This window comes from Armigeres subalbatus, chromosome 3 (genome assembly GCF_024139115.2).
Source record: "Armigeres subalbatus isolate Guangzhou_Male chromosome 3, GZ_Asu_2, whole genome shotgun sequence".
NCBI lineage: Eukaryota > Metazoa > Arthropoda > Insecta > Diptera > Culicidae > Armigeres > Armigeres subalbatus.
In genome coordinates, this window is record NC_085141.1 from 257,355,112 (window position 1) to 257,378,678 (window position 23,567).

General features: G+C 39.2%; 1 protein-coding gene across 4 annotated transcripts in view; it reads right to left on the reverse strand.

Annotated features, from left to right (window-relative positions):
* LOC134219166 (synaptotagmin-6) overlaps positions 1-23,031 on the reverse strand; it is a 60,690-nt gene extending 37,659 nt beyond the window's left edge. For 2 of the 4 annotated variants that reach the window (XM_062697871.1, XM_062697866.1), the window contains exon 1: positions 22,328-23,031. The gene's annotated coding sequence lies outside the window, so the exon portion shown is untranslated. The remainder of the gene's footprint in view (positions 1-22,327) is intronic. The other 2 variants (XM_062697867.1, XM_062697869.1) reach the window with 2 other exon arrangements.
* Between the last annotated feature and the right edge of the window lie 536 nt (positions 23,032-23,567).

Here is a 23,567-nt window from a genome sequence, read left to right on the forward strand (position 1 = left end):
CTTTTTTTTCTCTATTAAATCATGATTGTATCATGTTGCATTATTAAGTGGCATGGGCGTTTTGTATCATATTCTCCTGTAAAAACGAAAACATTAAAAATTCGCGCACATACTATTGCAAAATAAATCAGTATTGGGGTGATTTGACACTGGGGGATAAATTTATCACCCAAAAAAGAACGAACAGGCAAACCTGTCAAAATCCATAGTAAAAAAATTGGTTGTCGCTCCTCTGGGTTTGAGCGTGGGCAAAAGATGAGAGCCCACCCTAGCTCTCCCACTTGCCAGTAGATGGAACCGGAAGTGTTGCCAAAATGAGTGGTAGCTTCGGCAATGATCGTTACCCTCGTCGTAATTTCTCGATCTGCTGAGCTCAGCTATTTATAGCCAAGGGAGATTATTCGGTCCGTGACTACAAGCGGGAGTAGTAGTGCGCGCCGTGTTTTTCCCAATATTTCATAAAAGAAAGAGAAAAACTAAAGTCATTAGCTAAAAAGCTTAGTTAATAGTAGTAAATAGGGGTGGCACGAAATTAGTACGTAATAGATTGTGAGTACGGTGATCTTTGTTAGAAAAAAATCCTACGTCAAAAGTGTAGTAAAACTAGGGATCCTATAATGAGAGATATGCAAATACTTTTCCAGGCGATTTAGCAACGCTGTTACTTTTGTTAGCAAACGCTTCCAGCACTTGCCGCAGCGCAAAATGTTGAAGCTTGTATATAACTTTGCATTTGATAACAATTTGGAATATGTTTGTCTGTCCACTAACAATGTTTAAGTAAGCATTATCACTAAAATAAAAGTGCAATACAAATAGGCGAAACACGATACATAAACTAGATTACTTCTACTCGCGAAAGTAAAACAATTTGTTTATTCGATGAAATTTTTCTTAAAATCTATCTCAATACCTTTCAACCTCGTCTCAATCTGCAACAATAACAATGTTCATTTGGCTCACGTTTTGACAGTTCTCAATGCTCGATTGGCTTACAATGGCCGCTTTCGCATATCTCTCATTATAGGATCCCTAAGTAAAACTATTGTTCGGTTTTTTTCTTATTGTTGATAGAGATAGGAGTGTTTAAGCAGAACAAAAACCCAGTGTATTTGAATTATATACACTCAACAAAAAGGTCCTAGTGGGCCTTTTTCTGCTCTTCTATTCCTTGGTGTAAACAGGTGGTGATTTGGCATTCCCCAGGGCGAAAGTTGAACCGATTCCCTAACCAGCTGATAGAGCCACGTGGATAGGTTCCGCTATTGTGAAACGGTCCGGACCACACCTTTGTTCCGAGCCGTCGGCCATTGCTTTCGCCAAGCGTTTACCGTCGTCGAATCCCACGCCAGCTCGCCGAAGTCAGTCCGGAAACAGCCGGCGTACACCACAAGCCAGGTCGCTTCGTCCAAGATCAAGCCGGGGACCGTCGCCAACGCCACAAGCCAGCTCGTACCACCAGGAAGTCAATTCGTCGCCGAGCACGGCCAGCCAGCTCGTTCCGTCAAAATTCGAGCTTAGCCGCCGCCGACGAAGAAGTTCCGCTCGTACCGTCCGAAATCGAGCCTAAACCGTCACCGATTACCGGAATTTCGTCCTCCGTCAAGGCCGAGCGCCTCTGTCAAGCCGGAGCACCCTCGTACCGTCCAAAATCAAGTCGAACCCGTCACCAAACATCGGAATTTCGTCCACCGTCAAGCCCGAGCGCCTCTGCCAAGCCGGAGCCTCCTCGTACCGTCCAAAATCGAGTCGAACCCGTCGCCGAACATCGGAATTTCGTCCCACCTCAAGCCCGCGCGCCTCCACCAAGCTGGATGCTTCTTGCGCCATCCGAAATTGGGCCTGTGCCGTCGTTATCCTGTGCACCAGAAGCCGAGAAGCGTTGCAGCCATCATCCAACCTGCCGGCGGCCGATCCTGTCGATCACGGAGGGATAAGGTGTCGTTATCCCGTGAGTCGGTCATTACGCTCGAATGCCGCACAGAGAATTGGTGCCCCTATCGAAGACATCGCTACTGTCAACGGAGCCCCATCGACGAGGTGCATCGGCCGTCGCCAGCTAGAGCCCCAAAGGCCAAACCGCAAGTACCCCAAGCATGTTGTGACGTAACTGATTAGAAACGCCCATGTCGGGCGGTATGTAAAATTTTATACCGTTGAGTAGCGCTTTTCCTTAAGAGCAAGCATTCCCTTGGTTAGTACACCACAGTTTTCCACTCTTGTCGACCTCTTTCCGGACTCAAAAGGAGTCACCAAGCCTCGCCCGTTGTGGTCTGAGCGAATTCTCTCCCGGGGACAGCTTTTGAGCTCCCTTTTCTACGACGTTGTTTGTCAATATTTCCACTTGTTCCATTGATTGGCAAGTGTCGCGAAACACACAGAGGTGTGTATGCTCCTGCTGAAGGTGAGTTTCTTTGGTGAGTGGTAGGTATTACGGTCAAAAGAGTAATTGACCCTGTAATTGTCTCGTTTCCTAGCTCCGGTAGCTAGCGGGTAACACGTGAAGCGTTACGGAGCCGCAGTTATGTTTTTTTTTGACGTAGAACTACGTCTGTCTTTTCTATATTAGGGTACACTTTACGATTGCAAAAAATTGAAAATCGTCATGATAGACTTTGATCGTTAATATCTCAGCCGTTTCTCGATGGATTTTCAATTTTCTTGGACCATTCGATCAAGGAAGAGTCAACGCTTCATACCCGATGTACACTGAAGTCGTTTGTTACGCGGTTATTTTTACAGTAATCGTTTTTTATGCGATTTTTTATTCACGCGAGTTTCTGGATTTCAGCGGGTCCTTCAGACATACTTTGGGATTTACGCGGTTTTTTACGTTGTTTTAATTTACGCGGCCCATATCTTCCGCGTAAAAACCGACTCTAGTGTGTTACAATATCTATGTATGATAATATTTACTATTAAAAACTTGCTAACAGTTTAGCACTTGATTTCGGTGAATCAGTCAATCTCGTAAGTGCATCGCAAGCTTCTTCTTCTTCCATAGCACTACATTCCAACTAGAACTTGGCCTGCTTTTCAACTTAGTAATTTATCAGCATTTCTTTAGTTATTCATTGAAAGTTTTTTTTATGTCCGCCATTGCAGGGCTTTTATAGCTGGTGCAGTTCGTTTATGCTAACTTAAACGTGCGTTTTCCTTGGAAAGCTTGGGGGCATTTGACGATAGCTTCTTGCTTTCGTCTGTTGATGCAGTGAATGCGTTCTGGTAAACTTTCTTTGGCTCGTTTTTGCTGATTCGTAGGTGTCTGCCGGAGTAAACGCTAAGTCCGACGCAATTCACGTGAAGAAATAATTATTATCAATAACGCCGTTGACAGCCCAGCTCTCGCAATGGGTTTTTCTGTAATGAGCCACCAGGGGCTTAGACTGACTTAGCGATGGGTGGTAAGTCTCTGTAGCAGTTTGCGTCGGTGATGGTTGCAGCTGTACACTATCAGCCAGGCTTGTGCTTTTCAAATTGTGTAATCGGTTATCATTTAAAATAGTATAAACATAATTAATACCAATTTAATGTCAACAATGAAGTTCAATCGAATGTTTGGCATTGTTACCAATGCTTCGAATCGAGATACAATTATCGAACGATTCTTACTCTCTAGCGATTTTTTATCAATTGGTAATTTGGATATGTGAACGCTTGAACGTGTTGTTCAACCTCGATTATTTGAAAATTTAATTTTTATCTTCATTTTCAAATGTTGGTCCAAAAATTATATACATCACATCGAAAGCAGATTCAGGCTGGGCTTGAAAAACGCTTGCTTTGGTCTCATCGCACAGAATAGTCGAAAACCTGTAGATTACATACAGCTACGTAGTTCAACGTCACCTTTGCGTACAATCCGATTGGGCTGAACCTTTGAGTTTTTATTATAAGTTTTATCTTGATTTTTAAACACATTTTTAGCTTTGAGGAACCGAAAGACTCGTGTTTTCTTTTCTCCATTTAATTTGATGATTTTTAATATTTTAGTTAATTTTCCTTTCGTTCGCTCTCACTAGCTCGGCATTTTTTATTCTTTGACGAAGATCGTCACAGCCGAGTACGTCAGCGCTCAAAGAAGATGCCGTGAGCATACGTCAATTTAGTCGATATTTCATCTTAAGAACTTTAACAGAGACTTTCACAGTCAATATCGGTGAAATCAAGACAAAATTTTCAAAACGACTTATCTGCTTTTGTAAACAAAGATTCAAAAGACGATTTGGCGAATCTGAGAGCTCTCCCATGCAAACCAACACCATCAACAGGTAGAGGAAACCTTCACCTACCTATTGGTGGTGTTGGTTTGCGTGGGAGAGCTGTCAGATTCCTCAAATCGTCGTTTGAATATTTGTGTACAAAAGCAGATAAGTCGTTTTGAAAATTTTGTCTTGAAATAATTTAAGAGTGTTGGTCACCGGTAGTCGAAAATATAATGAATAGCGTCAGGCAAAAAAACTTCACCAAACCAATGCACAGTGTGCAAATTCGAGCCAAAAAACGGACGCAATTCAACCACGGTATGTACAAATCTGGAGATTACCTTAAAAAAATCACAAAAATCCAAAGAATCTGATGGTGCCGACCCCTTTGCCGTTAGAATACAGGAAGTGTCCTATTTTGTCCAATTTCCCATACAAATAGAGGATTTTGCTAATTCATATCAATCGAAAAGACAGGGAAAACCTTGACTTGTGTTATGGAAATATCATAATAGGCCTCCCATATATTTTTGAACATGGATAAGTGTCTCATTTTGTCTAATACCCCCTATAAAATGCTTCAGATGATACACATTTAAGATTAGAGATCATCAAATGAGTTACTGTCAGTTATGGAATTCAGGACGATGAAATAGTGTTATCCTCGGACAATTCACTGGAAATCTGTTTAGTGTCTGTTTTTGTCTGATGCCCCCTATAATTTTAAAATATTTTTAAAAGTATAACATCAAATCAATTTTAATTTTAGGAAAATGTACTAAGATCCTTGAAGACTATTGTAGGCATATCAAAAGGCTATTCCTTTTTTGCAGGGTCCCTTCAGTGTCTCATTTTGCCCAATATCCCTTATACGTTGAACCTTTTTTTTCAATTTATCAGAACACACAAATTGAAAGCTCGAGAAAATTTAGTGAAAATCGACGAATTATCTGGACAAAGAAGTGTGACTTTCCCTAGGGGTTTGAATAGTGTCTGATTTTGCCAAATATCCCCTATAGTTGAATGAAATTTTAAAATCAGATAGAGCAAATCAATTAAAAACTATGAAAATTATATTAGCATCCTTGCTTACTTAGTGGACATATTAAAGAGAGTTTTTTTTTAGAGTGCATCGTCCAGTGTCTCATTCTGTCTAATACCCCCTATACATTGAAATTATTTTAATGCACACATCTTCGAGAGAATTTTGTGAATTGTGCTAATTTTAGCAAATCACTTGAATAATCAAATAAGGACTTAGCTAATTAACAGGGAGCTGGGTAATGTCTGATTTTGGTCAATATCCCCTATATTTAAATGAAATTCCAATATATAGTAGAGCAAATCAATAAATAATAGAGCAATTGCTATCTCTCATCAGAACTCTCATCAGAAACACGAAGAAGAATATTTTATTGTCCAGATGATTCGCTGATTTTCACAAAATTCTTTAGTTATTTTGATTTGTGTGTTCGTATGCATTAAAATATTTCCTAGAAGGATATTTGTCGGAATGGGACACTGGACGGTGCACTTAAGAAAAACAACCTTTCTTTAATATGTCCACTATAATACGCAAGGATCTTGATACAGTTTTCTAAGTTATTTATTGATTTGCTCTACTATATATTGGAACTTCATTTAAATATAGGGGATATTGACCAAAATCAGACATTACCCAGCTCCCTGTTAATTAGCTAAGGCCTTATTTTATTATTCAAGTGATTTGCTAAAATTAGCACAATTCACAAAATTCTCTCGAAGATGTGTGCATTAAAAGAATTTCAATGTATAGGGGGTATTAGACAGAAAGAGACACTGGACGATGCACTCTAAAAAAGAAAAAAAAAACTCTCTTTAATATGTCCACTAAGTAAGCAAGGATGCTAATATAATTTTCATAGTTTTTAATTGATTTGCTCTATCTGATTTTAAAATTTCATTCAACTATAGGGGATATTTGGCAAAATCAGACACTATTCAAACCCCTAGGGAAAGTCACACTTCTTTGTCCAGATAATTCGTCGATTTTCACTAAATTTTCTCGAGCTTTCAATTTGTGTGTTCTGATAAATTGAAAAAAAAAGGTTCAACGTATAAGGGATATTGGGCAAAATGGGACACTGAAGAGGCCCTGCAAAAAAGGAATAGCCTTTTGATATGCCTACAATAGTCTTCAAGGATCTTGGTACATTTTCCTAAAATTAAAATTGATTTGATGTTATACTTTTGAAAATATTTTAAAATTATAGGGGGCATCAGACAAAAACAGACACTAAACAGATTTCCAGTGAATTGTCCGAGGATAACACTATTTCATCGTCCTGAATTCCATAACTGACAGTAACTCATTTGATGATCTCCTCTAATCTTAAATGTGTATCATCTGAAGCATTTTATAGGGGGTATTAGACAAAATGAGACACTTATCCGTGTTCAACAATATATGAGAGGCCTATTATGATATTTCCATAACACAAGTCAAGGTTTTCCCTGTCTTTTCGATTGATATGAACATATGCTTAGCAAAATCCTCTATTTGTAGGGAAAATTGGACAAAATAGGACACTTCCCGTATTCTAAAGGCAAAGGGGTCGGCACCATCAGATTCTTTGGATTTTTGTGATTTTTTTAAGGTAATCTCCAGATTTGTACATACCGTGGTTGAATTGCGTTCGTTTTTTGGCTCGAATTTGCACACTGTGCAATGCAAAAAAATATTTCCATTTTATGTTAATCGAGATGAACAAGCATTGGGCTGGTTCGTTAATAAAGACAAATTATATCAGGCATCCTAATGAACTTCGCTTTGACCTGAATGAATATACAATAATAAGACAATTATTTTATACCAGGATATAAACACTATTTTCAAAATTAAGTATTTATTTTCTGAGTAGTGTTGATGATAGCGTAAAGATTGAAAATGTAGTTAAAAGTAGTGCACTCAGGGCACGACGCATACGTTCTTGTGATAAACATTGGTTGAGACATGTGACGTATTCCAATCTTTTCGGAAATAAATAAAAAGTTGAAAACAGTCAACGTTCCAGTAGAAACGTAGAATAAAAAACGACAGAAATTATTGCTCTTCAACATTGCTGAGCTTCTTGGGCCATCATCACCTTTCAAAACGTAGAAAAAAGGCAATATAGAACTTTTCAGTGTAAAAAAACTCACTTCTAGGTGGATCGATCGTTTGACCACGTACTTAAAAACCGATCCGGGCCATACTTGGGTGTGACTAATATAAAAATAGGAAGACCGATTACCATTTAATTTGTTTCTAAAACTGAATATGTGATACGAATGGAATTGGTTCAGTTCTATATTTGTGCCGGTTAGTCCCTCAAACTTTAATAACTGAAACTCCAGATCGTAACCACCAACTCTACATTCAACGATAGATAATGTGATAATATTCTGTGTCGAATATAACATGTCGCATCGAAATCGGCTGAAATTACGTATTCTATCAACGATAAACACGTTTGCGTAACGCGACACCATTTGCAGGAGACTGTTTGTCGATCAGCGTAACGCGGCGGTGTTCATATCAATTCAGTTATTTTCATTATAATTTCCGTTTTTTCCTGCGATTTTAATTCACAGCCTCATTTCTGTTGATGTATACGAGAAATGCTTAGAATAAATCGAGACTCCAAATCGTGTACCAGAGCTGAAAAACGCAATTGCATTTCAAAATGCGAAAAAGTGCAATTCAGCGATGGTGTCGCATTACGAAATGCAGCGCGCTATATTTACCATATTCAAAGCGAAAAATCTCAAAATGAATATTCTATCAGAAAGGAAATTTAGTGAGGATAATTTTACACCTGTTTAATCATATGTCCCCGAGGCTAATTTACGAATGCAGACCTAATTTCTCGCTGAAAGTCGGCTCCTCATGGTTTTGCGTTACGCTGGAATGTGTCATATTACAATTATACCATATTTCAATCAGCAAAAACTGGATGTAACTAAGTTCACGTAGTTGACAACTATTGATGATTGCTTCAGAAGAAAAAGTCATCTATACTCATTTGATATATATCGGGTAAATGCGTTTAACAAAAAAAAAATATCATCATTTATTTAGGGTCTCCACTCTTTTGCCTCATTCCTGAAAAATGTGTACTTTAAAAAGGCGTCGCCTATCCGTTTATCTTATTGCTTCAATATATGGCGGTTGACATAAAAAAAAATATTTTTTACAATTTCATATTGCTCGTACGCAAATTAAACTTGAAAGTGGCAGGTCAATAATAATTATCGAAGCAAGCTTACTTTTGACAGGTATCGCAACGTTTTTGATAAGATGCCTTATTGGTCTTGCTGGGTAGCATATCAGACATTCTTATTACCGGGTTAGTTTCTAATTTTCGAACTGTCACTATTACGTTTAATTCGCGAATTGCGACATACCCATATTATGCAGTTTATGAATTTATTTCTTAGGTACTTTCTGTACAACACCGGATGTTAAACGGCGTTTTGCTCCTTTTGCCCAAAGAGGCCAAGACAAGTGGTTAATCAATATGGAGGTGCATGGTATTTAAAGTAGATTCAGAAACGTTTGGGCTTTGTTCAACATATGGTCGCAGCCATGCTAATGTGCGTCATCCTCGTTTCTTAGATAATGAACGATAATATAGTACATGTTGTACGTTTGAATTATAGAAATAATAAACTATATATGTAGAGGAATGTTGTCATCGATGTTTCCTCCAACATGATGGGTACAACTGTCAGAAAAAAAACATTTCTTTGTTAACATTCAGCTCCCAGCCTATCACAGTCAGCAAAACATGTTCGCTTGTGACGACATCGACAATCTTCCTCTATAGTTTGGAACTTCTATTGCTTGGATAGAATACTGGCTTATTGTAAGTAAAAGTGGTCTAGGACTGGTCATGAAATACATCATCAAGTCATCAAGTCTGAAATAGATAACTAATGGAGCTACAGTAGAGCTAGCACTTTCTATCTCCCGGACTAAATCTGACTATAAAACTATCAAAACAGACAGCTTTCTTCCTTGATATCACTACCAGCAGGTGTGGTTAGATTCTTCACACGTATGTATAGCAATAATAACAATATTCGAGCAGATATAACCTGGTTTACAACACTTTATCGGAAAAATATATTTTTTGCAATTCCTGATCATAATACCTGGTTTACAGTTTACGTTTGAGCGATAAAACAGCCTACTTTTCCATACCAATGAAATGGGTGCTTTAATGAACATTATGCAACTCAAATGGGTTGCATAATATCCATTATAGCACTCATTTGGGTGCTATAATGAAAAACCAGCATAAGATCAATAGTTATATAACCAGATGTAGCTCATTTAATTTGGTGGAGTGTTCAAACAGTGTATTCTCTGTCTCACGTAATTAATGGAATAGTTATATGGACACGACATCAAATTCTCTAAACGCAGGTTTATCTATTGCTTTATGGTCTGTCGAGCATACAATGTGGCACGATAACATGAAATATGTTTGTTTTCTGCAGCAGCATGATATTTTGGCAAGATTGATCATGTGAAGTAAATACAATTGTACCATTTTGGTACAGATTTATCACATTAAAGCCTATTTTTCGTCATTGCAAAAAATAGCGTGTGCAACTCGTTGCAAAACTCGATTTTTTCAGCACTCGTAGTATTTATCTAACTCGAAAAGCCTCGTTTGATAAACGTACAACTCGTGCTGAAAAAATCATCTTTTTGCAACTAGTTGCACAAACTACTATTAAAAACTTGTTTAGTGGAATACCTTATGACTGGTGAACACTTTTATGACGTAAAAATCGATGAGAATTTGATACCCTTTATCATGTTCAGAAAAAGTAATGGGAACCTATATGCATAAACCGCTACTACACTTTGCCCACCGGAAAATTTTTTATATTAGATTGAGAAAATATTTTACCGTCTCCGACTTAACAATCCTACGCTCTTGTGTCTAAGGCTAATTGAAGAAACCATGTTGAATTGTAGAAAACTGAATTTTGTTATGATGGAAACATAATTTATAAGCTAGTTTCGAATGACACGTTACGCATTCTTCAAAATATTGGGTAAGATCCTTTATTTACGTCATTGCCAAAAAACCGACCATTATTTCTACGAAAATAACCTCCTCAAAATCAGTCATGCGGCCACAACTCCACCCTCCTCGTAATTCGCATCTCAAAGTTGCTATTCTATAAGATATACAAATCGGCATAACAACCCTCCTTCGCTTTCGCAAAATAAACCGACATGAAAACAAATTGTTGATCAAAATTCAGCCTTCTACTTATTGATGGTTGGGTTGATTGCACTATCTCAACGTCGAAGCATCCAACCACGTTGACACCCCCTCATCCCACCGCCTCGCACTGAAACATGGTCCCCGATGAGTTCGTCGATAATAAGTTTTCAGATTTCCTCAGCCGTTAGCACATGCCATCAAAGTTCATGGCGGGTGCAGCATACCAAGTATACATACTACAATCATGGATCCACTTTCCAGCTGTTAACGCGCCACTGATTTGCAATATGGCCCAAGTGAAGCACGCAAATTTATGTAAATTGAGAGCTTTTTTCTCTTTATTTTTTGTCAATAATTGCACGTTGAAAACGGGATAAACTACGCCGTGAAGAGAAAACGTCCATCTTTATTAACTGACCAAGCACGGTGCAACTGAATAGACAGCATCAACGATAAAGCGAACACGGATCATGAAACATTTTCCAGGCGTCACTATCGTTTAACTCTTAAATGTGCAATGTTGTTTTAAAACGACAGACCGAAAATACTTTTAATGTTAATGATTTCAATGGTTATTTACATTTAAAATATTTTCGAAGATTTCTAAAAAATCGCCTTGTGCCTTCCAGGGTTAAGCTATATTAGTACTAACAGCTTTAAAAAATCAACGGTTTCCATTCTACTAGGAGTAATGTTTCATAGGCGATTTGAATGTGAATCAGTTGTGATTGTGTATGAAACAATTCAATAATCAGATACGCAGGTAAATACCTACCCCTATTATATTTTCAAATGTGTAGATTTATGCACTTAAAGCTTCTTCTATTCTATCTTCTCTATATAATAAAAATGAAATGGTCTGTGTTCGTATCCGCATAACTCATAAACGGTTGTATGAATTTTCTTCATTCCTTCAGCAGATATGTTCCGACGGATTTATATGACATTTTGTCATGCAAAAATCACGAGTAAGGTGGTGTAAAACGTGAATATGACCCACCATATATATATGAACCACCCTCAATTTGAGACATTATTATTATTGATAAGTTTTATCATGTAAAAGTTATATGATCTTTAAGAGAATGCTTCACACATGCCTCAACGTGAAAATCGCATTAAAATTCAATTCAAACATGAAAACACACTTGAAAATGTTTTTGCCTTTCTCGTATACTAAGTATACGTAAAGGCTATATGATCGCTCCAAAAACAAACTTTTTATAGAAGGCCCGGAGACCCATAGTGTTATATACCAATCGACTCAGTTCAACGAATTGAGGTGATGTCTGTGTGTGTGTGTGTGTGTGTGTGTGTATGTGTGCGTATGTGTGTGTGTGCGCAAAACCACTCAAAAAATGTCACTCATTTTTCGGGCACTTATCCTCAACCGATTTGCTCGCAACAAGTTGCATTCGACGCAGAATCCTGTCCCATTGTTTCCTATTTGAAATTGGCTAGATCGGAGAATGGGATCAGAAGTTATGGCCAAAATACAAATTCATACAAAAAAAACGCGTAAAAAATGTCACTCATTTTTCGGGCACTTATCCTTAACCGATTTGCTCGCAACAAATTGCATTCGACGCAGAATCTTGTCCCATTGTTTCCTATTTGAAATTGGCTAGATCGGACTATGGGATCAGAAGTTATGACCAAAATACAAATTCATACAAAAAAAACGCGTAAAAAATGTCACTCATTTTTCGGGCACTTATCCTTAACCGATTTGCTCGCAACAAGTTGCATTCAACGCAGAATCCTTTCCCATTGTTTCCTATTTGAAATTGGCCAGATCGGACTATGGGATCGAGAGTTATGGCCAAAATACAAATTCATACAAAAAAATCGCGTAAAAAATGTCACTCATTTTTCGGGCACTTATCCTCAACCGATTTGCTGAAAATTGGCCATATCGGACTATGGGATCGAAAATTATACCATTTTTTATGGAAAAATCGCTAAAAAAAACTCACTCATTTTTCAGGCACTTTTCCTCAACCGATTTACTCGCATTAAATTACAATCGACGCGGAGTGTCTCATATTTTCTTATTAAAAATTGGCCAGATCGGACTATGGGCTTAGATGTTCTGGTCAAATTACTATTTATTGCGAAAAAGAGTTCAAAAAAGTCTATCTCACTTTTTTAGCACTTAGACTTCATATATTCCCCAAGCAACACAAGTTTAACAAATCTGGTTGCAGTAACCATATTGTGATTGAATCCGGTCATATATAAGTTAATGTGATTGATGTGCAATATGTGTGCTTCTCAGGTCGCTCGCAACAGATTGCATTCGACGCAGAATCTTGTCCAATTGTTTCCTATAGAAACTTGGCCGGATCGTACAATTGGGTCAAAAGTTATGGCGAAAATACTAATTTTAAAACTACAAAATAAAATGCCATTTTTGCTCTTATGCTCATCCGATTTGTTTGCAACAAATTGCGTTTGGCGAGAATTTTTTTTATGCATATAAACAAATATAAAAAAAACACTCGGCATCGTTTAAAACGGAAGCATTTTTTCTCGCGTGTGACATTTTGTCTTGTGCAAATTTTGAAAATTGTTGGTGTACAAATATTAACTTCCGCGGGTAAGAATGGTCGACTTAACCCAACTTAACCTACACCCCCGAGGGAGACCATACGGCCCTGAAGGCGTCCGTTAGCCGATCGTGTTTTCTTCGGATCAATGAGATAGATCGTAATAGCTGACAATAGTGCTCAAGTGAAAATGGTAGCAGCTCACTGGTCGGTGGGAAACTGGTAACCAGTGCCGCAGGCATCGCTGGAGATCTTTCAGGATTACCACCTCTCGGAAGCGAAGAGCTGCCAAGTCTTTAAATTGTGGGTAAAGTAGTCAGCCTGTGAAAATTATTTTGAGCTTTTTAGTGGAATATTTTCACTTGTCATAAGACGATTTTGTACGGTCCCATTTGGTTCCAACACTTGATTGTGCCTTGACAGATGCGTGTTTCGACCTCAGCGGTGGGGTCGTCTTCGGCGTCTCGAAGTCGAGTCAAGTACGAGACACTGAAGACGGCTTTACTGTTAGGGTCGAGGTACGTATCTGTTGGGGTACAGTTGAGTGGTGGAATTGAGTGGGATTGTGCAGACTCGTCTTATGACAAGTGAAGTTTTTATTGTTAATTCATTACCTTATTATAATTAATATTTTCAGAATATTTATTGATTTTATTATTCTTATCATATTCTTTACATTTGTTTCATTCCTATTTTTTAACACATAATGTCCATCACCTCTAATATAGTAATTTCAATTTTATTAAATTTCTTTCAAGTGTATATGAATTAAACTCTTTGAGCTCAAATAGCAAATTATATGGAATATTTTCATCATATGGCAGTGTATTCAACAGTATTTTCATAATATAAACTGTATATTGTGTACAACAGCTAAAGGGTTATTTTTTACCAACGGAAATATCCAAACTCATTGTCTCCGTATTGGTTATCATATATTACATACATCGTAACGTTTTATTCAATTATTTTACTTTTTATAATCGTTTTACTCCTTCTAAACATGTTTATAATATTCGTAATACTTATTACGAGACTCCCTATGTATAAATATTTTGTTGTTATAGGAATACATTTAATTTGTGATTATTAAATTACATTTATGAAATCGAACCCTACCATACAAAATAACTTTTTTTCGGGTTTCCGTTTTGACTTATGGAGGTTCGACTACTTTGTCGGGCCGGTTGACACCAATAAAAATATTCAATGATTACGATACCAGAGCCACCATTTTTCAGAACCTACTTTTTTTTCTAGTGATCCCATAGTACACGTAAAAAAATTTAATGTTGTTTATTATTAATATTTCTAATACTTTTTTGCCGAAGCAGGCGCTTAATGACATGTATAAGAAAAAACTTATACATCGCATTGGTCACATACATTCGGAAACTTATACTTTTCATTAACTTATGAATGTTATAAGCTTTTTGATATGGGATCAAGCATTAGGTGGCATAATGAAGAGTATAAGTATTTTCGAATGGTTTTTTGCCATAACATATAAGGTTATTTTTTTACGTATAGAATTACCTTTTTTCAGAACCAGCTGAACAAAATGTCAGATGACAGCAAGCTTCGGTTAACAAAGCAAACCCTGCCGTACAAAACATGTAAAGTAAATAATATATGGTATGGGTTCTTTGACACTGTAGCAAAGGGTTTGTAGTATGTAGTAAACGTAGTATGATTCACCTGTGATTTTTAGCTCGTAATTTATTGATATTTTTTTAATGTATTAATCTATTACAGATTAAATGTCTTCTGTTATAGCCTATTCAGAGCACGATTTTACTCACATGATGAAGAGTAGCTTGATATCAAGGATTGCTCATCGTATTTTCATTTCATATGAAATTTATCACTCTAAATGCCTCGTAAATGCTTGTAATATGAATATACCATTATTGAGTTGAAAAGCATTTGTGATCAATAAGAATCACTACATGAAAACTTTCGTTGCATTTCATCAGTGCTTAATAAAACTTAGCAAAACTCCAACCATATTACCTCGATTTAATTGATCATTTCTAACTTTCAAATACTTTTCTGACATAAAAAAGACAGGAAGAAAACAAACAAATAAAAACAAATAATGTAATAATGTTTCATCATATACATATTTATTTTGCTTCATCAAATGATTTGTAACATTCGTATTTTTTTTTTCATGACATATATTTTATTGTGAAATCAAATATATGGCCAACAATCAAACTCATTCGAATGGCTATATGATATTTTGCTCGCAAATCTATTAAGAACATTATATTGTAAATATGCATTATCATTATTTTATACTCATTACATTGGTTATTATCATGCATATATTTCATTTTAGTTATAATACATATGCTATATTATTTTTATGCCATCAGGGATATTTTTTTCAGATCAGGCCCAAGGTCCAGGGATAACGGTATTCATCAGCCGAAACACCACCTTATTTCCTCTACAATATTACTGATTTGACTGTAAATATATGAAATGGGACTGGGAGGGTGCATCAGGGCATCAATGAAGTTACAATTGGACAATGAAGTGGTAGCCAATCGGAGTCAAGGAAGGAAAGTATCAGTCGTTCGCGTCTATTACTTTTATCTCCAACAGTTGTTAACCAGTTGACGCGCCCTTCTTCAAACAAACCATCCCGTGGAAAGCTTAACAAGAATTGCAAATTTCATTATTATTTTTGTTGGATCATTTTGCTGGAAGGAGATTCTTATTTTCCTGTGGGTTTAGTGTAAGTGTCTCTGCTTACAGGTCCACCACCCCCATTTTTGGCCTTTCATACAGCAATATGTTGAATTCAAAATTATATTGAAATTTGACCTTACTGTTAAGTGGAACCGCATGCAGAGCAAGACTCCAGCCAGGATGGTGGCTAACTACATACATACATACATACATAAACAAATATGAAAAATAAGACCAATCCACATATTTCTTCCAAATTTTTTCAAACCTTTTGAACGAACGAGAAAGGCACCATCACCGCTAGGTGGATTAATCTGGGTTTTTAATGGAAAAATCACTAAAAAAAACTCACGCATTTTTCAGGCACATTTCCTCAACCAATTTGCTCGCATTAAATTGCATTCGACGTAGAATGTCTCATTGTTTCTCATTGAAAATTGGCCAGATCGGACTATGGGCTTAGAAGTTATGGTCAAATTACTATTTATTGTGAAGAAGAGTTCAAAAAAGTCTAGCTCACTTTTTTAGCACTTAGACTTCATCTATTCCCCAAGCAACACAAGTTCAACAAATCTGGTTGCAGTAACCATATTGTGACTGAATCCGGTCATATATAGGTTACAGTGATTGATGTGCAATATGTGTGATTCTCAGGTCGCTCGCAACAGATTGCATTCGACGCAGAATCTTGTCCCATTGTGCCCTATAGAAACTTGGTGGAATCGTACAATTGGGTCAGAAGTTATGGCGAAAATACTAATTTTAAAACTACAAAATAAAGTGCCATTTTTTGCTCTTATGCTCATCCGATTTGTTTGCAACAAGTTGCGTTTGGCGAGAAATTTTGTTATGCCTATTAACAAATATGATAAATAAGACCAATCCACATATTGGTGTTAATTTAAATTTTTCAATACCTTTTGAACGAACGAGAAAGGCACCATCACCGCTAGGTGGATTAATCTTGGTTTTTTTTTGTAAATTAGAATTATTATAAGCTTTAAAGTTTATAAATAAGGTTTTAACACAAAACAACAACAGAAAACGTACAGGTCAAAAATGCATCCAATCAAATCAATCAAAAGATGTATTATAATTGAATATTGTGCATACATGTTTGTACTGAATTTATCATAGAACTTTTTTTTACAAAACCATTCTCTATGGGCAATATGGGTATTAGAGTGATTCAAATTTTGACTTTTTCGCTCCTCTATGCTTAAACGATGACATTTGATGTTTAATTAATCCTCCTAAATTTTTAGCTAATTTGGATGTAACTAGACTGAGCACGCGCAGATGTAAAGATAAAATGAAATGTAAATTTCTATAATTTATCACGCTCCAATTATGTGCATGATATTTGATATAAATGTATATGATTCGTTCGAACAGATTATACCTAAGTTTTCCAGATCCTGCATTAATGAAGTTTAAATAGATCTCTTGATTCCTTGTTCCATATTCTGTTCAATTTAGATTGGCTTGAATAAGAAGAGAACGCCCAAAACATCCTAAATCTGGTAATAAATTCTTGAAAATTGTCACTTCAAAACTCCTGTGTTAGCCTCATGATATACAAATGCAAAAATCACAACTAATAAAACCTATTCGTCATTAGTTCGGAATGTTTATTTCAGTTCAAGGAAGAAAATATATAAAACGTGTCAAAAATCATATAGAATATTAAAATGTAACGAACATGGAAAATAAGAATAGGTATATTCATTCATTTCATTTATTTAGTTAACATCTAAACAGATAACACTGAATCAACAATTTGACGCCACAATGCACGGTTCGAGGCCGCATCTCTCCATCCTCGGATACGCCCCACGCTGGCCAAGTCGTTTTGCACCTGGTTTGCCCATCTCGCTCGCTGCGCTCCACGCCGTCTCGTACCTACCGGATCGGAAGCGAACATCATCTTTGCAGGGTTGCTGTCCGGCATTCTTGCAACATGTCCTGCCCATCGTACCCTTCCGGCTTTAGCTACCTTCTGGATACTGGGTTCGCCGTTGAGTTGGGCGAGCTCATGGTTCACACACCGCCACACACCGTCTTCTTGCACACCGCCAAAGATGGTCCTAAGCACCCGTCTCTCGAATACTCCGAGTGCTTGCAAGTCCTCCTCGAGCATTGTCCATGTTTCATGTCCGTAGAGGACAACCGGTCTTATAAGCGTCTTGTACATGACACATTTGGTGCGATGTCTTTTCGACCGCAGTTTCTTCTGGAGGGCGTAGTAGGCCCGACTTCCACAGATGATGCGCCTTCGTATTTCACGACTAACGTTGTTGTCAGCCGTTAGCAAGGATCCGAGGTAGACGAATTCCTCGACCACCTCGAAGGTATCCCCGTCTATCGTAACACTGCTTCCCAGGTGGGCCCTGTCGCGCTCGGTTCCGCCCACAAGCATGTACTTTGTCTTTGACGCATTCACCACCAGTCCAACTTTTGTTGCTTCACGTTTCAGGCGGGTATACAGTTCTGCCACCTTTGCAAATGTTCGGCCGACAATGTCCATGTCATCCGCGAAGCAAATAAATTGACTGGATCTGTTGAAAATCGTACCCCGGCTGTTACACCCAGCTCTCCGCATGACACCTTCTAGCGCAATGATGAACAACAGGCACGAAAGTCCATCACCTTGTCTTAGTCCCCGGCGCGATTCAAACGAACTGGAGTGTTCGCCCGAAATCTTCACACAGTTTTGCACACCATCCACCGTTGCTTTGATCAGTCTGGTAAGCTTCCCAGGGAAGCTGTTCTCGTCCATAATTTCCCATAGCTCTACGCGGTCTATACTGTCGTATGCCGCCTTGAAATCAACGAACAGATGGTGCGTTGGGACCTGGTATTCACGGCATTTTTGAAGGATTTGCCGTACAGTAAAGATCTGGTCCGTTGTCGAGCGGCCGTCAACGAAGCCGGCTTGATTTCACTAATGGTGACAGACGACGGAAGATGATCTGGGATATCACTTTGTAGGCGGCATTAAGGATGGTGATCGCTCGAAAGTTCTCACACTCCAGTTTGTCGCCTTTCTTGTAGATGGGGCATATAACTCCTTCCTTCCACTCCTTCGGTAGCTGTTCGGTTTCCCAGATTCTGACTATCAGTTTGTGCAGGCAAGTGGCCAGCTTTTCCGGGCCCATCTTGATGAGCTCAGCTCCGATACCATCCTTACCAGCTGCTTTATTGGTCTTTAGCTGTTGAATGGCATCCTTAACTTCCCTCAAGGTGGGGGCTGGTTGGCTTCCATCGTCCGCTGAACTGACGTAGTCATCTCCTCCGCTGCCTTGACTTTCACTGCCTGTACTCTCCGCGCCATTCAGATGTTCCTCGTAGTGCTGCTTCCACCTTTCGATCACCACACGTTCGTCCGTCAAGATGCTCCCATCCTTATCCCGGCACATTTTGGCTCGCGCCACGAAGCCTTTGCGGGATGCGTTGAGCTTCTGATAGAACTTGCGTGCATCTTGCGAACGGCACAGCTGTTCCATCTCCTCGCACTCCGCTTCTTCCAGGTGGCGTTTCTTCTCCTGAAAAAGGCGGGTCTGCTGTCTCCGCTTCCGTCTATAACGTTCCACGTTCTGCCGGGTACCTTGCTGCAGCGCGACCGCCCGCGCTGCGTCCTTCTCCTCCAAAATCTGTCTGCACTCTTCGTCGAACCAATCGTTCCGTCGACTTCGACCCATATACCCGACGTTGTTCTCCGCTGCGTCGTTAATGGCTGCTTTGACTGTATTCCAGCAGTCCTCAAGAGGGGCCCCATCGAGCTCACCCTCTTCCGGCAACGCTGCCTCGAGATGCTGCGCGTATGCAGTAGCGACATCAAGTTGCTTCAGTCGCTCTAGGTCGTACCGCGGCGGTCGTCGGTACCGAACATTGTTGATGACGGATAGTTTTGGGTGCAGTTTAACCATCACCAGATAGTGGTCAGAGTCGATGTTAGCGCCACGATATGTCCTGACGTCGATAATGTCGGAGAAGTGCCATCCATCAATCAGAACGTGGTCGATTTGTGATTCTGTCTGCAGTGGCAATCTCCAGGTGTACCGATACGGGAGGCTGTGTTGGAAGTAGGTGCTGCGAATGGCCATATTCTTGGAGGCGGCGAAATCAATTAGTCGTAGGCCGTTTTCGTTCGTCAGCCGGTGAGCGCCGAACTTTCCAATAGTCGGTCTAAACTCCTCCTCTTGGCCAACCTGAGCGTTCAAATCTCCTATGATGGTTTTGACGTCGTGGCTTGGGCAGCTGTCGTACTCACGTTCCAGCTGCGCGTAGAATGCGTCCTTATCATCATCAGTGCTTCCGGAGTGTGGGCTATGGACGTTGATTATGCTGAAGTTGAAGGACCGGCCTTTGATCCTCAACCTGCACATTCTTTCATTGATCGGCCACCACCCGATCACACGCCTTTGCATATCGCCCATCACTATGAAAGCTGTTCCCAGCTCGTGTGTGTTGCCGCAGCTCTGGTAGATGGTATGGTTACCTCTAAACGTTCGCACCATTGATCCCTTCCAACAAACCTCCTGCAGCGCTACGATGCCGAATCCACGGTCCTTGAGCACATCGGCGAGTATGCGTGTGCTCTCGATGAAGTTGAGAGATTTGCAGTTCCACGAACCGAGTTTCCAATCGCTAGTCCCTTTTCATCGCAGTGGTCTTCGCCGATGGTTCCGGTCCGTACTCTCTTGTTGATTGTTCGTTGCTTATGATTTTTCAAAGGCTGGCTTGCAGGGCCTGACACCAAACCCCCTAAATTTCCGGAGGACCATTCCTCCTTATTTCCGGTGGACCATGGTGCACAGTTTCACTTAGAGTCCCTCGTTGGCACTCGGACGATGATCAGCCGCCCCTAACATGGAGAACAGACGCTGTTGTGAGCCGATCCTGACATGGAGAACAGACGCTCAATAAGATTTGCACCTCCGGAGAGGAGCAAACCCCCCCTTCCCTGTCAGCATACGACCATAGTTCCCACCGGGGTTGGTTACCCGATCTTCCCTAAGGTTGCTCGTATCCCGGCCAGCACGGCGGGGAGGTAGGGATAGGAGTTCCTGGGTAAGAGGCTAAGGACCGCGAGATGGGGTCTATTTTATTCCTTCAGGTACGCGAAGTACCAATGGTACGCTTTACCCAGCATTTGCCGTGCCTATATATAAATGGATCTTATAAAATTTAAGTGATCTCAAGTTCGACGGATTGGCACCTTTTTAAAACTAAGCTTCAATCCTATAGAAACTTGGTTTTGCTTAAAATATGCTGTATGGGATATCCTAGGATTACCGTGACCATGATTTATTTTGAATTATGTACAAATGGTTTTAAAGGGTATATTAGATAGATCTCACCAGCTACACAGGGTTTTCCGTTATAATCCTCCTCCCATCCAGTTTTCATGCGAAGGATCTTGACAAAAACCTTGACATGAACCATCGTTATCATGCATTTCTCCTTTAAGCCTCATTTTCCAGAGCAACGCAGACTATTTACACTATTTTCACACCACATGCCGAATTCGTCCATTCTGAGAAACAAGGATTTTTTAACAATTTAACAAAAAAAAAACTAACGGAAATTGTTAAAAAAAAAATTTGACGGGAGCAGCAGCAGAAAATAATTTTGCGACCTATCTCAAACGCGGCACTCTTCGATTAACAACGCTGATTTAGTGCAAATATTAGTTACAAATTCGATCATACCACCATACAATTGTTGCAATATAAAACTAAATTACAATTATTGGTTTTGATCAAGGATGTCGACACAAAAATTGATTAATAAGCGATTTATACAGGAAAGCACAAACCCTTAAATTCGGAAGTTTTTCATACCGCGAAAAAATAATTTAGTTTTATTTATTAGAAATTTCGAGTGTTTTGGTGTGCCAAATATTGTTTGGTTCAGTTCTAACTTTAGAACTTCTAACGAGAGAATCGCGAGTAGCCAAACAGTCAAAATGCATGTGCTCTGTTTAGCAGAAATTTTCATTATTACGTGTTTGAACGTACTATTATTAGGAATGCCAGTTGGTTCTAAAGAGCCACGAACGGGAAACAGTTCTTTAAAATCTGCTTAGCTGAAACTGTAGTTAGCAAATTAGTACGTGTTTGAACGTACCTTCACCAGTTCAACATAGAAATTAACATTGCAGTACACATTAGATATAGCATAGGTACATTAATTTCACCTGTTAATCTATATCTATATCTCTGTTCACCCCACTCAACAAAAATAAATTTCTTTCCGTGGTAATTGCGGAGAATCAGAGTACCAACAATAACCATGCACTAGTCTTTCCTTCCTCTCTGTAGAACTCGGTTGATTCCGCTGTCGATTAACAGTTGAGAGTTGCTGAAACGTGCTCTCCGAGAATCAGCGCGGTAACCCCAACCACTTTACACTTGGGTCGAGGTTCAATTTACACAACTTCTGATCGATCATGGAGTAGCAACCATTGGTATGAACAGTTACTCTATTCTGAGTCAATTCAGGCTTAACGCTGTGCAAAATAAATCAAAAAATTAAAGAACTCCATATGCTAACAATGAACAAATAATAAATAAATGTATACAACATACTACTTGTAACAAACCTGTATATGCTATAAAGTTGCCAGAAACTTTCACTTCATACAAATGCAAAGGTAATCACTCAAAGTCACCCGACACTGTTGAATCCTTTTTCACTTCCTGCGCTAATTGACTTCAATCATAGACAGGACAAAGTTTAATTAAACAATGGCGACCGCAATGGAAACAGCTGTTTGTTGGGGAAAAATAATTCTTCCATTAAACGTTCCCGCTGTCCATACTTATGTAATATCTAAACAGTATACCATAAACCAGCTGATTCCAGTGCCATCAAAACACTAGAACTGAATGATGTATTTAACCAGTACCTCACACCACTTGACACCACAAGTTCACCTAATCCTCTGGTAGTGTACCACTAAAATGCGTTTAATAATATAGCTCAAAGGCAAATGTTTACAATACAGCCCGACGATGCAAACATGGATATTTTGCGCAAACAAGCTAGGAATCACTTCTCACACTGAAGTAGTTTTCCCCTGACCGCTCAAAACCACCGCCAGCTGGACGAACGCCCCGAATTGAATTATTCCACTGCTGCCTCTAGCTCACAGGGAAAAGCTGAGCCTGCATCCCCTGATAAACGGTTGCGGAAAACGCGCGGGCGGAAAGCAAAAGTAGCTTTGCAGAGGCAACCCTGCAGGCACAGTCTACCAGCACAGTGTACCGCGGAGCCTTCGCCTGTCGAAAACACGTGCAACGCATTCGAACGACTTGCTATGCACTGAACTACGCTACCCCAGCTCGGAAGCGGAAAGCTCTAACTCTACTAGGTATGATGTGGCCGTACTTGAGGGAGGGCCTTGGTATCAACGAAATAACGTGGACCAATGCAATGATGGATTTGAATCTTTGTTTATGATTCTTGCTCATTTTTGATTTCAACATGGAATGTAACACCAATTGACTGATTATAACCTGTACTGCACAATAAAGCTGCGTTCGTGCAGCCTTATTATGCTTTAAATTGATTTTTACTGTAATTCATATTTTTGTTGTAAGCCTAAAGTTTATTGAGTTTCCTCAAGGAGACTACTAAACATGAGATATACATTATATCAGTGCGCTCGTGGAAAAGAAACGCCTCGACGATGGTGAAGATATCGGCCCTGAGAAAAATAAAAAGGCAATCTGTTTCACCCCCATCATAGCAACTCTACGCACATCCTCAACTTTCGTGGGCGCTCGGCCCGAGCATCATAAACATGGTACCGAGGTTTAGCCGAAATTTTACGAGCATAG